General features: G+C 47.0%; 1 long non-coding RNA gene across 1 annotated transcript; it reads right to left on the bottom strand.

Annotated features, from left to right (window-relative positions):
- Positions 1 to 8,748: 8,748 nt before the first annotated feature.
- On the bottom strand, positions 8,749 to 9,527 carry LOC123186402 (uncharacterized). Its single transcript, XR_006493623.1, has 3 exons — positions 9,391 to 9,527; positions 9,235 to 9,298; positions 8,749 to 9,149 (listed from the first exon to the last, which is right to left on the bottom strand). It is a non-coding gene; the product is annotated as an uncharacterized lncRNA (long non-coding RNA).
- Positions 9,528 to 12,401: the final 2,874 nt, after the last annotated feature.

The following is a 12,401-nucleotide window of genomic DNA, read 5'->3' as shown; positions in this document are numbered from 1 at the left end:
AAACGGATTCGCAGCTAAGTCACCCACTGAGGGGAATTTCATTGGACAAAAATAAAAAGTGACAGATATTATGGAGGAACTATGACACTATTATTTTGAGGTCCATGAACTACAAAAGTACTTTATTGCAACTCATCCGAATGATAAAACTTAAGTGTAGAATGGGCGGAGTAGCTCCGCGTTCCAAGCTCGGGGCTCGTCGAAATTATGCTCGACGTTGTAAAGACGGTACGCCCCATTGTGGAGGACCTTGGTGACTATGAAGGGGCCTTCCCAAGAAGGAGCAAGCTTGTGTGGTTTGTGCTGATCCACTCGGAGAACCAAATCTCCTTCCTGGAAGGCTCGACCTCTCACATTTCGGGCGTGGAAACGGCGCAGATCTTGTTGGTAGATGGTCGACCGGATCAGAGCCATCTCCCTTTCTTCCTCTAAAAGGTCGACTGCGTCCTGCCGCGCTTGTTCAGCTTCTGCTTCGTTGTAGATTTCGACTCGGGGAGCATTATGCAGAAGATCACTTGGTAAGACCGCTTCGGCTCCGTAGACCAAGAAGAATGGAGTTCTTCCGGTCGACCGATTAGGTGTGGTCCGCAGTCCCCAGAGTACAGAGGGAAGTTCATCGACCCAAGCTCCAGCCGCGTGTTTGAGATCACGCATCAGTCGAGGCTTCAATCCCTTAAGAATCAGTCCATTAGCTCGTTCTGCTTGTCCATTCGACTGCGGATGGGCGACTGAAGCGTAGTCGACCCGTGTGCCCTGGGAGTCGCAGAAAGCTCTGAATTCCTCTGAGTCAAAGTTCGACCCATTATCCGTAATGATGCTGTGCGGGACTCCATATCTGAATATTAGTTCCCTGATGAAGCTAACAGCAGTACCGGTGTCAAGGCTCTTGATTGGTTTAGCCTCGATCCACTTGGTGAACTTGTCGACTGCCACCAGTACATGCGTGAAACCGCTTCGTCCTGTTCTCAAAGGACCGACCATGTCCAGCCCCCAAACTGCAAAAGGCCAGACGAGTGGGATGGTCTTCAAAGCTGACGCAGGCTTGTGCGACATATTCGAGTAGAACTGACATCCCTCGCACTTATCCACTATCTCTTTTGCCATCTCATTCGCCTTGGGCCAGTAAAATCCGGCTCGGTATGCTTTGGCCACGATGGTCCGAGAGGACGCATGATGACCACAGGTCCCCGAGTGAATATCATTGAGGATGAGTCGACCTTCTTCTGGTGTTATGCACTTCTGACCGACTCCAGTCGCGCTTTCTCTGTATAATTGTCCTTTGATTACGGTAAAGGCCTTAGATCGACGGACGATCTGTCGAGCCTCTTCCTCATCCTCCGGAAGCTCTTTCCTCAAGATATATGCGACATACGGAATCGTCCAGTCGGGAATGACCACCAAAACCTCCATGATCAAGTCGACCACCGCTGGGACTTCAACTTCAGTCGGATCTGTGGCGCTCTTGGGCTGCGGAGTTTCTTCGGTGAAAGGATCTTCTTTGACTGACGGAGTGTGTATATGCTCCAAGAACACACCACTCGGAATGGCTTCTCTCTTGGAACCTATCTTTGCTAGATCATCAGCTGCTTGATTTTTCAGTCGGGGTATATGATGGAGCTCCAACCCCTCGAACTTCTTTTCCAGCTTCCTCACTGCACTGCAGTATCCAGTCATGGCTGGGCTTCTCACGTCCCACTCTTTCATCACCTGATTGACCACTAAATCCGAGTCGCCATAGACCATTAGGCGACGGACGCCGAGTGAAATGGCCATGCGCAACCCATATAGGAGGGCCTCATATTCTGCCTCATTGTTGGAGGAATCAAAGTGAATCTGGAGCACATATCTGAGCTTATCTCCTCTGGGGGAAACCAGGACAACCCCAGCACCGGAACCATTCAACATCTTAGAGCCATCAAAAAACATGGTCCAATGCTCCGAGTGAACTTCAGTCGGCTGCTGTTGTTCAATCCACTCGGCGAGGAAATCTGCTATCGCCTGGGACTTAATGGCTTTCTTTGCCTCAAACTTGATATCAAGGGGAAGAAGTTCAATCGCCCATTTGGCCACTCGACCAGTTGCATCTCTGTTGTGCAAAATCTCTGATAGTGGAGCGTCGCTGACGACTGTGATGGAATGGTCAGAGAAATAATGAGCAACCTTCTTTGTGGTCATGTATATTCCATACACAAGCTTCTGATAATGAGGATATCTCTGCTTGGATGGAGTCAAGACTTCAGACAAATAATACACTGGGCGCTGAACTTTGAGAGCTTTTCCTTCTTCTTCCCGCTCGACCGTTAGCACAGTACTGACGACTTGTCCTGTGGCTGCGATGTAGAGCAACAGAGGCTCTTTGCTGATTGGAGCAGCAAGCACCGGCTGGGTGGAGAGCAGAGCTTTTAGCTCGGCAAACGCTGCATCAGCTTCTGGAGTCCACTCGAACTTGTCAGCCTTCTTCATCAGTCGGTAAAGAGGCAGTGCCTTTTCACCGAGTCGTGAGATGAATCGACTTAATGCGGCCAAGCATCCAGTAAGCTTCTGGACATCGTGCACTCGCACAGGGCGTTTCATTCGGAGAATAGTGCCAATCTTCTCTGGGTTAGCGTCGATTCCCCGTTCGGAAACGAGAAAACCGAGTAACTTGCCACCAGGAACTCCAAATGTGCACTTTGATGGATTGAGCTTGATATCATACCTTCTGAGGTTGGCAAATGTTTCGGCGAGGTCAGCGAGCAGGTCGGAACCTTTTCGTGACTTGACAACAATATCATCCATATAAGCTTCCACATTCCGACTGATTTGAGTGAGTAGACACTTCTGAATCATTCGCATAAATGTGGCTCCGGCATTCTTGAGGCCGAATGGCATGGTGATATAGCAGAAGCACCCGAATGGAGTGATGAAAGCTGTTTTTACCTCATCGGGCCCGTACAGACGGATCTGGTGGTACCCGGAGTAAGCATCTAAAAAAGACAACCTCTCGCATCCCGCGGTCGAGTCAACAATTTGATCTATGCGAGGGAGAGGAAAGTGATCTTTCGGGCAGGCCCGGTTGATGTGCTTGAAATCAATGCACATTCGGAGCGACTTGTCCTTCTTAGGAACCATGACGACATTAGCGAGCCACTCGGAGTGGTATATCTCTCGGATAAATCCTGCCGCCAACAGTCGAGCCACTTCTTCACCGATGGCTTTTCTCTTCTGGACGGCGGACCACTGAAGATGCTCTTTGACTGGTTTGGCAGATGAGTCGACTCTTAAGCGATGCTCAGCCAGCCCCCTGGGAACACCTGGCATGTCAGCGGGCTTCCATGCAAAAATGTCCCAGTTCTCACGGAGGAACTGGATGAGCGCTTCTTCCTATTTTGGGTCGAGTGTCGTGGAGATGCGGGTCGGAGCTGCTTCGGGGTCGGTCGGGTGAATGTGAACAGGCTTCGTCTCACCGGACGACTGGAATGCAGACTCTGTGGCGGGCTTCTTGGATCGCAGCAAGTCACTCGGATCTGCGTTTTGCTTGTATTCTTCGAACTCGACTGCTGTCACCTGGGAATCGGCAATCTTGGAGCCCTTCTGAAAGCACTCTTCTGCCTTTTTCCTATCACCGGTGACAGTGATCACACCTTTGGGACCGGGCATCTTCAATTTGAGGTACACGTAACATGGTCGAGCCATGAACCGTGCATAGGCTGGTCTCCCCAAAATGGCATGATATGCACTCTGAAAATCCACGACCTCAAACGTCAACTTTTCTTTGCGAAAATGCTTCGAATCACCAAACACCACGTCCAAAGCTATCTGGCCGAGTGACTCGGCCTTCTTCCCTGGTATAACTCCATGGAAGCTCATGTTACTAGTGCTCAGTCGGGACATCGGAATGCCCATACCTTTCAATGTGTCTGCATACAATAAGTTCAGCCCACTTCCACCATCCATCAGCACCTTTGTCAGTCGAGTGCCTTCGACAACTGGATCGACCACCAAAGCTTGCCTCCCAGGGGTGGCAATATGAGTCGGGTGATCAGATTGGTCGAATGTGATGGGTGTTTGAGACCACTTCAGATAATTTGCCTTTGCTGGGGCAACCATGTTCACCTCTCGGTTAATCACTTTCAGTCGACTTCTGCTTTCCACATCTGCAAAGATCATCAGAGTGGAGTTGATATGCGGATATCCTCCCTCACTGTCCTCTTTGTCTTCGGCCTTGTCCGACTCCTTCTCCTTGTCCTTAGACTGTTTTCCCTGAAACTGCTGGATCAGGAGTCGACATTGGCGAGTGGTGTGCTTTGGGTAAATGATATTCCCCTCTTCGTCTTTCTTCGTGTGAATGTGACATGGCATGTCCATCACGTCGTTCCCTTCTTTATCCTTTACCTTCTTGGGGTTCCAGGATCCTTTTGGTTTCCCCTTAAACTTTCCTTGAGTCACGGCCAGAGCCTCTCCAGGAGCTGCCGGTTCAGCCTTCCGCTTCTGTTTCCGACTGGTGTTTCCTTTTTCCGACTGACTCGGCTTGTGCTTGCCGCTTCGGAGTCGGTCTTCTTCTTCGCCGTTGGCGTACTTGGTAGCAATCTCCATCATCCGACTCAAGGTCATGTCACCGGTTCGACCAAATTTCAAACTCAGTTCTCTGTTCTTGACACCATCTTTGAAGGCGCAGACTGCTTGATGATCGGACACATTCTCTACAGTGTGGTGCAAAGTGATCCACCTCTGAATATACTCTCTGAGAGTCTCATTAGTTTTCTGCACGCAGACTTGCAACTCTGTCAATCCAGCTGGTCGCTTGCAAGTCCCTTCAAACGTTCTGATGAACACTCGGGACAGATCTTCCCAAGTGTAAATGCTGCTAGGAGGTAATTGAGTCAACCATGCCCTGGCAGAACCTTCCAACATGAGGGATAAATGCTTTATGGCCACCTCGTCGTTCCCACCACCAATCTGAACTGCCACTCGGTAGTCTTCAAGCCAAGTTTCAGGCTTAGACTCACCAGTGAACTTGCTGACTCCTGTTGCCAACCTGAAATTGGGGGGAATAACTGCGGCTCTGATAGCTCTGCTGAAACATTCAGGACCAGAAACATGCACTCGACTGCTTGTGGGTACATCTCTGTCGAGTGCGCCTCGATGGGCTCTGTTCCGGTCGACCAACCCTTGCACGATAATGGATCGCGCGTCGAAGCCTGGCTCTCTGGGGTCAACTGGAACCCTACGCCCTGTACTGTACTGACGCCTATCATCTGGCTGCCGAGGAGCGTAAGACCCACCCCTCGGAGGGGAATAGGGCACTCGACGCCTATCATCTCGGTCGAGTCTGTCGCCATATTGATCTCGCCGATTCTCACGCCCTTCGCGCCGCGGAGGCGATCTGGGGCTGTGAGCCGACTGAACCGTATTCACAGTGACGGATCGACTGTGAATTCTGTTGCGCGACTGAGACACGGCTGAATTCTGATCTCCTGCTGCCCGGAGCAGATCCCTGATCTGCAGCAAACCTCTGCCAGCTTCCGACTGCGAAGGCTGGATGGACTCTGCTATACGGGCCGCAGCTGCTAAATTCTGAATTGGGGTTCGATATACCTGAGTCGGCGGGAAGAGTTGACGTCGACTGGTGTCGGGAACTCGTTGCCGCGCGCGCTCGTCGAGTGCTCGCTGAAGGTTCTCCAGTCGAGTGCGCTCGGCCAAATTGGCCAGACGCGCCTCCTCCAAGGCACGAGCCTCGGGGGTTTCTCCTGCGATGGGAATACGCAGGGGATCCTCGTTCCTGCGGCGAAGTTCCTCTCTTTGCAGAGAGTCGAGTGGCTCGGGCTGGTACTCTTCGTAGCCTCGTGCAGGGTCGCCGCCGTCACCTGCTCCACCACCACGGGCGAAGCCAGGAGGGCTGTGGGGCCCGTCGACCATCAAGATTTCCGCCGCTGGATCACTGCTTCCGCACTCGGATGCAGTCTCTACGGAGCCAGTCGACTGATCGAACAAGCCGTAGAGAGATTCGTTGGGCTCGATTGCCGCAACTTGGGTAGTGGCCGATTGGCGAGCCACCGCGTGACTCACCCATCGCTGAAGCCTCGACCGGCCTGAGCGCTTGCGCTGGCGGGAGACCGGGAGGGTGGACGATGGAGGAGCCGACCGATACTGGGTCGACGGTTGCCGCAGCAGAACGCCGCGGACACATGCGCGAAAATGCGTCGCACCGCGGACGGGGAGCGCATCTACGTCGAGTGGAGCCTCCTGGAGCCATGCGGAGTCGTCGGCGATGAAGGTGAGAGTGCCGAGACGGATCTCTTGACCCTCGACCAAAACTCCAGCAGACACCATGATGAAAGTACTCGGAAGAATCGCAACTTCTCCACAAAATCGCTAAAACACCTGCCCCACGGTGGGCGCCAACTGTCGTGGTTCTAAGCCTGACAGTAGAGTGGGGGGTAGGTATGGAGAGGCAAGGTCCTAGCTATGGAGAGGTTGTAAGCACAAAGGATGTACGAGTTCAGGCCCTTCTCGGAAGAAGTAACAGCCCTACGTCTCGGAGCCCGGAGGCGGTCGAGTGGATTATGAGTGTATGAACTACAAGGTGCCGAACCCCTCTGCCTGTGGAGGGGGGTGGCTTATATAGAGTGCGCCAGGACCCCAGCCAGCCCACGTAGGAGAGGGTTTAAGGTGAGTTAAGTCTGGGGCGTTACTGGTAACGCCCCACATAAAGGCCTTTACTATCATAAAGTCTACTTGATTACAGGCCGTTGCAGTGCAGAGTGCCTCTTGACCTCCTGGTGGTCGAGTGAGTCTTCGTGGTCGAGTTCTTCAGGCCAGTCGAGTGAATCCTCGTTGGTCGACTGGAAGGCGACCTCTTCTAAGGATGTCCTGGGGTAAGTTACTTGGATCAGGTCCATGACCCTACCCTAGGTACATAACCCCATCACCGATGGGCTGTGCAAAATGGACACCGAAGTTATTAGAGAGCACAACTCCATTTTCTTGCGTTGGTTCAAAGAGCGAGTTCTAACTAAGTCACTGAAGAGGGATGTCCGGACGAAATCCTCATATACGCCTTAGCACATGGCCCCGTGGTCAACCTCCACTAGTGCAGAACTAGGCTATAAGACCGGTTCGTAAGGCCCTTTAGTACCAGTTCTGCAACTGGCACTAAAGGGTGGGGACTAAAGGTCCCCCCCTTTAGTATCGGTTCAGCACGAACCGCCGCTAAAGGGCCACCACGTGGCACGAGCCAGTGCCGGGGGCGGGGAGACCTTTAGTACCGGTTCGTAACTCCAACCGGTACTAGAAGTTTTGGGGGATTTTGGGTTCATGATTTCTTTTTCTTTTAATTTTGTGTTTTCCATTTAATTGTTTTTTCATTTGTTGGTATTTTAGGTACTACATATTGTACACGTTATGCACATATATATATAAATAGAATTTCTCGTAGAACCGATCATATATATATATATATATATATATATATATATATATATATATATATATTATGACAAATTTTATCTACAAGCAGTGGTAGTTACCACCTAGCTAGCTGCCCTCCACGTGTCCACACCGTTGCATGTAGCACCAAGCCAACTAGATTGATGGATCCGGTTAACGGGTTCTATGGAAGTCCAATAGGACCAATTAATTTAGTTTTGTTATTAAATAATCCGGCAAGTTGTTCAAGTACTTCCTCAAATCTAGGCTTCATACATGGATCAAATAGTTTATTGGATAAGCATGTGCGGACGTGACGCCTATTATTCCCAGAGGAAGAAAATGTAGCCAGAATAGTATAGTGTATGTAAACTTTATACATGGATCGTAGTTTTTGTTAGAAGTAGGTAGTATGGAGTGTGAACTTTATACAAAAATGATTGTACGTAGTATAGTATAGTATGACACATAGTATAGTATGTTGGGCTAGCTAACTACGTGCATGCATGCATCAAACTGAGTGGATGACTTGTACTAACGGGCATGCTCTTACTAAAATCCCATGCGGCATGTACCAAGGCTTATATAATTCTAAAATTCTACTGTACCAAGGCTTATACTACATACTACATACTTTCTTAAAAGGAAAATACTATATAGTTTTGCTGGTGGCATACTTTCTTGGAATATGGCTGCATTTTTTATTTGAATAGTATGTATGTTTAAAAATAAGAGTACAGAGTATATATAGTGGACTGTATTTGTAGCAGCAATATAGTATGGAGTACGTCATAAAAGAGAGTATGATCATATATGCCACCAGCAAGGATGAATTATATGGTGATATGGTCAATTCTTACTTTGTGCACACTCAAAGGAGTGGTATACAGAATGGAGTAATTTTATAAGAATGTAATGTGTATGTAGTCTGTTGTATTCTGTTAACAAAGTATGTAGTATTCTCCATTTAAGAAAGTATGGAGTGTAGTATGTTGTATTCTGCGAGGAAAGTATGAAGTATTTTCTTTTTAAGAAAGTATGGAGTATGTAGTATGTTGTTTTCTTATAAGAAGTATATAGTATTTTCCTTTTAAGAAAGTATGTAGTATATGTTGTATTTTGGTAAGAAAGTATGGAGTATTTTCCTTTTAATGAAGTATACAGTGTTTCAAATATCTAGTATATAATGTAAGTTATGGAGTATATCATAAAAAGGCGTATATACACCCATGGTCGGCCCGGCCCGGCGAGAACAAAATAAATTGACGGCATGCCTTACAAACTTGAGCTATGTATAGGTTGGCGACCGTGTGCCAATCCGTTCTAAAAAAGGCTATGAAATATTACATACTTTGTTTCGAAAAATGAGCAACTTTATTTATATACTATTAATTGATTCATCTGGTATGATGTACCACATGTAGTGCGTACATGATGCATGTGAACGTGATGCCAGACATAAATCATGGACGTCCGCCATCCATGCATGATCATGTATTCATCTCTGCAGTTGTGCAAGTAACATGGTTCCAGCTGTCATCGTCATGTGGCAGCGTAAAACCTCGTTGTCCCGCCGCACTGAAGCAGGAACCCCATCCTTATGTAATTCTCATGCCGGTGCAGTCACAAGTTCGCCGTGCGCCGCCGTACGTGGTCGTTGCCGAGGAAATCTCCATCTTCCATCTTCTGATGCCGACGACCATGATCATTTTGCCGTACAATGTGTAGTTGACACACCTAGACTGCAGTTTACAAAACAAAAGTATCATAAACCAAGACACCAGTTAGCAATTAGCTACGCATCTTGCTTATCTAATCAGTCAATACCTCCAAACGTCCATGCATGCCTCCAATCCAACCGGCGGTGCGTATAACCAAATACGGTTGTTTTCTGCAGCACAAGAGAGAGAGAGAGAGAGAGAGCAGAAGGAAGAAATCAATTAGCAAGACACATGGATGGAAAAGAATCATGTAATTGCGTACCTCGGTCTCTTTTGGCAGTTACCATCGATTCAGTTATTGCATCGGAACGTGAGCGAGAGGACAGAGAGAGAGAAAGGGGATTAGTATTTTGGATTCCATCCAGATCTGATTTGTTTGAACGCACATCCTTATCTGATATGTTATATATACAGCAGAGACAAAAAGATACCGGGAGGGCCAAGAATATCGGAAGAGAGGCCGGCCAACGAATGAATCGGGCACCAAAAATACTAGTTTTCCTCAGACCCGCAACCCATTAAGAAAATCAACACCCACCTCTTGATGAGATCGGACGGGAGTAAAGATGGAGGTAGTTACCCCATAGTGGTAGGATGTAGTAGGATTTTCTACAAGTGTTTGCCACAGAACTAGTTAAGGGTTTCAATAGTGCAAAAGTTCTCAAAAATTCTGAAAAAAATACTGAACCAACACACCTATAATATAACATGATCCAACGGAGGGATTAAAAAAATACGACTATATGTGTCCTGGACAAAAAAACAAATAGTTCAGTATATATTTATGTCGCAGTGAGCTGAAATGCTTATTATTTTTGTCGAGGACACATAGATGCATATTTTGACAATTCCTCCGTTGGATCATCTTATTACATTAAAAAGATGCTCCCATATTTATTTCATAGTTTTTGATAACTTTTGAACCGTTAGAAGTTTAGGGAAACTTAACTAGTTCTGTGGCAAGCTATGGTAGACACAGTTTTACCTACATATATATATATATATATATATATATATATATATATATATATATATATATATATCATGGAATGTCTCGCACCACCATTCACACATACACATGTATATATATATATATATATATATATATGTATATATACAATTTGGTATATACAATTTCTTCTACATGGAGGCATTACTGCGGTAGCGGGTGGTATTCTCCTTTGGGATCTATGACCTGGTCGAGCAAAAATCCCGCTATTTCCTCTCCAATTGCTCGTGCGTGCTCCGTTGGTAGGAGCTTCTCCCGCACCTCAGAGAACTTTTAAGAAGGAGATCAATATGCATGTATTAGTTGTGCGATTAGATATCGATAATGATGTAAAAATTGTGAATAGTGTTCTGGCAAACGTACCCATCGTTGTCTAGCATTTCTGGTCCTTTCGGATGCCATCATGTGAATGTTCTCGCAAATGTAGTATGCACATAAATCAGTCCCCGGCGCCTGCTTCATGGCCTTTACGAGAATAGAATTCAATCAGATACTAATTAATCAAGCATGATAATTAATGGTATTGAAAGTAGAATTAAAGAGATGGTAGCTAACTAGTACTACTTAAAATTACTTACCTTGGATCGAAACCAATGCAGCTTTTCTTTGAACGGGCCTGGAACCGCTTTGATGAACTTTTGCCAAGCCCTGTCCGCCGGCAAAGAAAATGAACAAAGGAGTTATTAATTAGTTGATATCAGGAAATGACGAACTAAAAAGGCGGAATATAATTTAATAATGATTGAAATTACCTGTTGACTATCTCCTTCAAGATTGAGTAGTCTTTAGGTTCTTTAAGCAGTGAGTCCAGTACTTCAACTATTTCTTCATCAATTTTAATGATTAACAAGATCTAGTGGAACCTGCATGTGCATACGTTTGCATGTATAAATTAAGCGGGCATGTGCATAACACTCATCAACTAACCCTAAACCCTATACACTTATTAACATCTAGCTAGTAAGCAAAAACATAATTTTTAGTACAAGACAGTGTGACTCACTGGAAGTTGTAAGGAAGTAGTATTTCTCGATTGGTATTGAGGCGCTTCAAGAACTCTAGCATTTTGTTCTCTACGTCTTCTTTATTCCATGCATATGACCATGTCTGTTGATTAATGGTATTTGGGTCAATTAACCCAATGCCATAGCGTCCACCTTTTCTCATTTTGTACATCTTCATCCTGCATAATACCATAGAAAAGAATATAGTGACGATAATTACAAGTAATGATCAACTAGAGCACTACAGCTAGCTTGAGACTTAAATTACAGAAAGAAATCACTTACAGACAATAGCAACTGATGATAGATTTATCGAGTGCGTCTTGATTGAATAACTAAAACAGTTCTGTATACTCAATAGATAGAGTTGTCCCATGGAAGTAATCCTCTTCCTTGACTTTCACCATGAAGGGACTCTCGATTGTGGGTCTTGTAAATATCCATGTACCCATTGATTCAATTCATACATTTTCGTTGGGAGCTTCTTGACCTCCTCAGGCTTGACCATAGGTTCACCGCGGACATATTTCCATTTTATGTCCTCCTCTCTAATCGTACCCATGGGCTCGATCTCTAGGAGTTTTCCAATAGTGATACCGAGATCTTCAGCCTGCCTTCTATGCTCGTCGGTTATTACCAGCTGACCGGCACCAGTACTCTCACGTGTTGGTACAACAAGCGGGGGGATCGATTGCACCGCCTGTTCTCCTAGATGGGCAACGGTTTTCCCGCATTTTTTGTCAGCTACTTGGCTCGAGCTCGAGCTCGACTCCTTCTTTACTCATGCTCGATGTGCCTTCCTGATTTGGCGCTCATAGTCTGAGTCAAGAGGCTTGGGAGCTGGTGCTTGAGCCATACGAATAAAGTGGTCAATCTTATCCTCAGGCATGTTCTCCCTTGGCAGCGCTGGCGGTTTCGGTCCAAAATGGGCGTCCACTTGGGCCTTCACTATGGCTGTGTTTTGCTCCACGGTCATGTCATAAGGCCTCAGCAGAAGAGGCGCGAGGCTTGGACCATATTCAAATCGCTTGCCTCCGCCTGTACCTCCTGTACTACCTCGACTTGTACCGCTACGCACCATAGCTGTGGTGGCTCTCTTCCGTGATTGCTGAGGCGGCGGAGACGGCTGACGTGGCTGAGTTGGAGCAGGAGGAGTGGCCTGGCTTGGTGTCGGACTTGAAGCAAGACGAGTGGCCTGACGCTGTGGTGGACTTGAAGCAGGAGGAGTGGCCTAACGCTGTGCCAGACTTGAAGCAGGAG

This window comes from Triticum aestivum, chromosome 2A (genome assembly GCF_018294505.1).
Source record: "Triticum aestivum cultivar Chinese Spring chromosome 2A, IWGSC CS RefSeq v2.1, whole genome shotgun sequence".
NCBI classification, from domain to species: Eukaryota; Viridiplantae; Streptophyta; class Magnoliopsida; order Poales; family Poaceae; genus Triticum; species Triticum aestivum.
The sequence above is the reverse complement of the archived record's forward strand: the minus strand, read 5'-3'. Positions and strand labels throughout refer to the sequence as shown.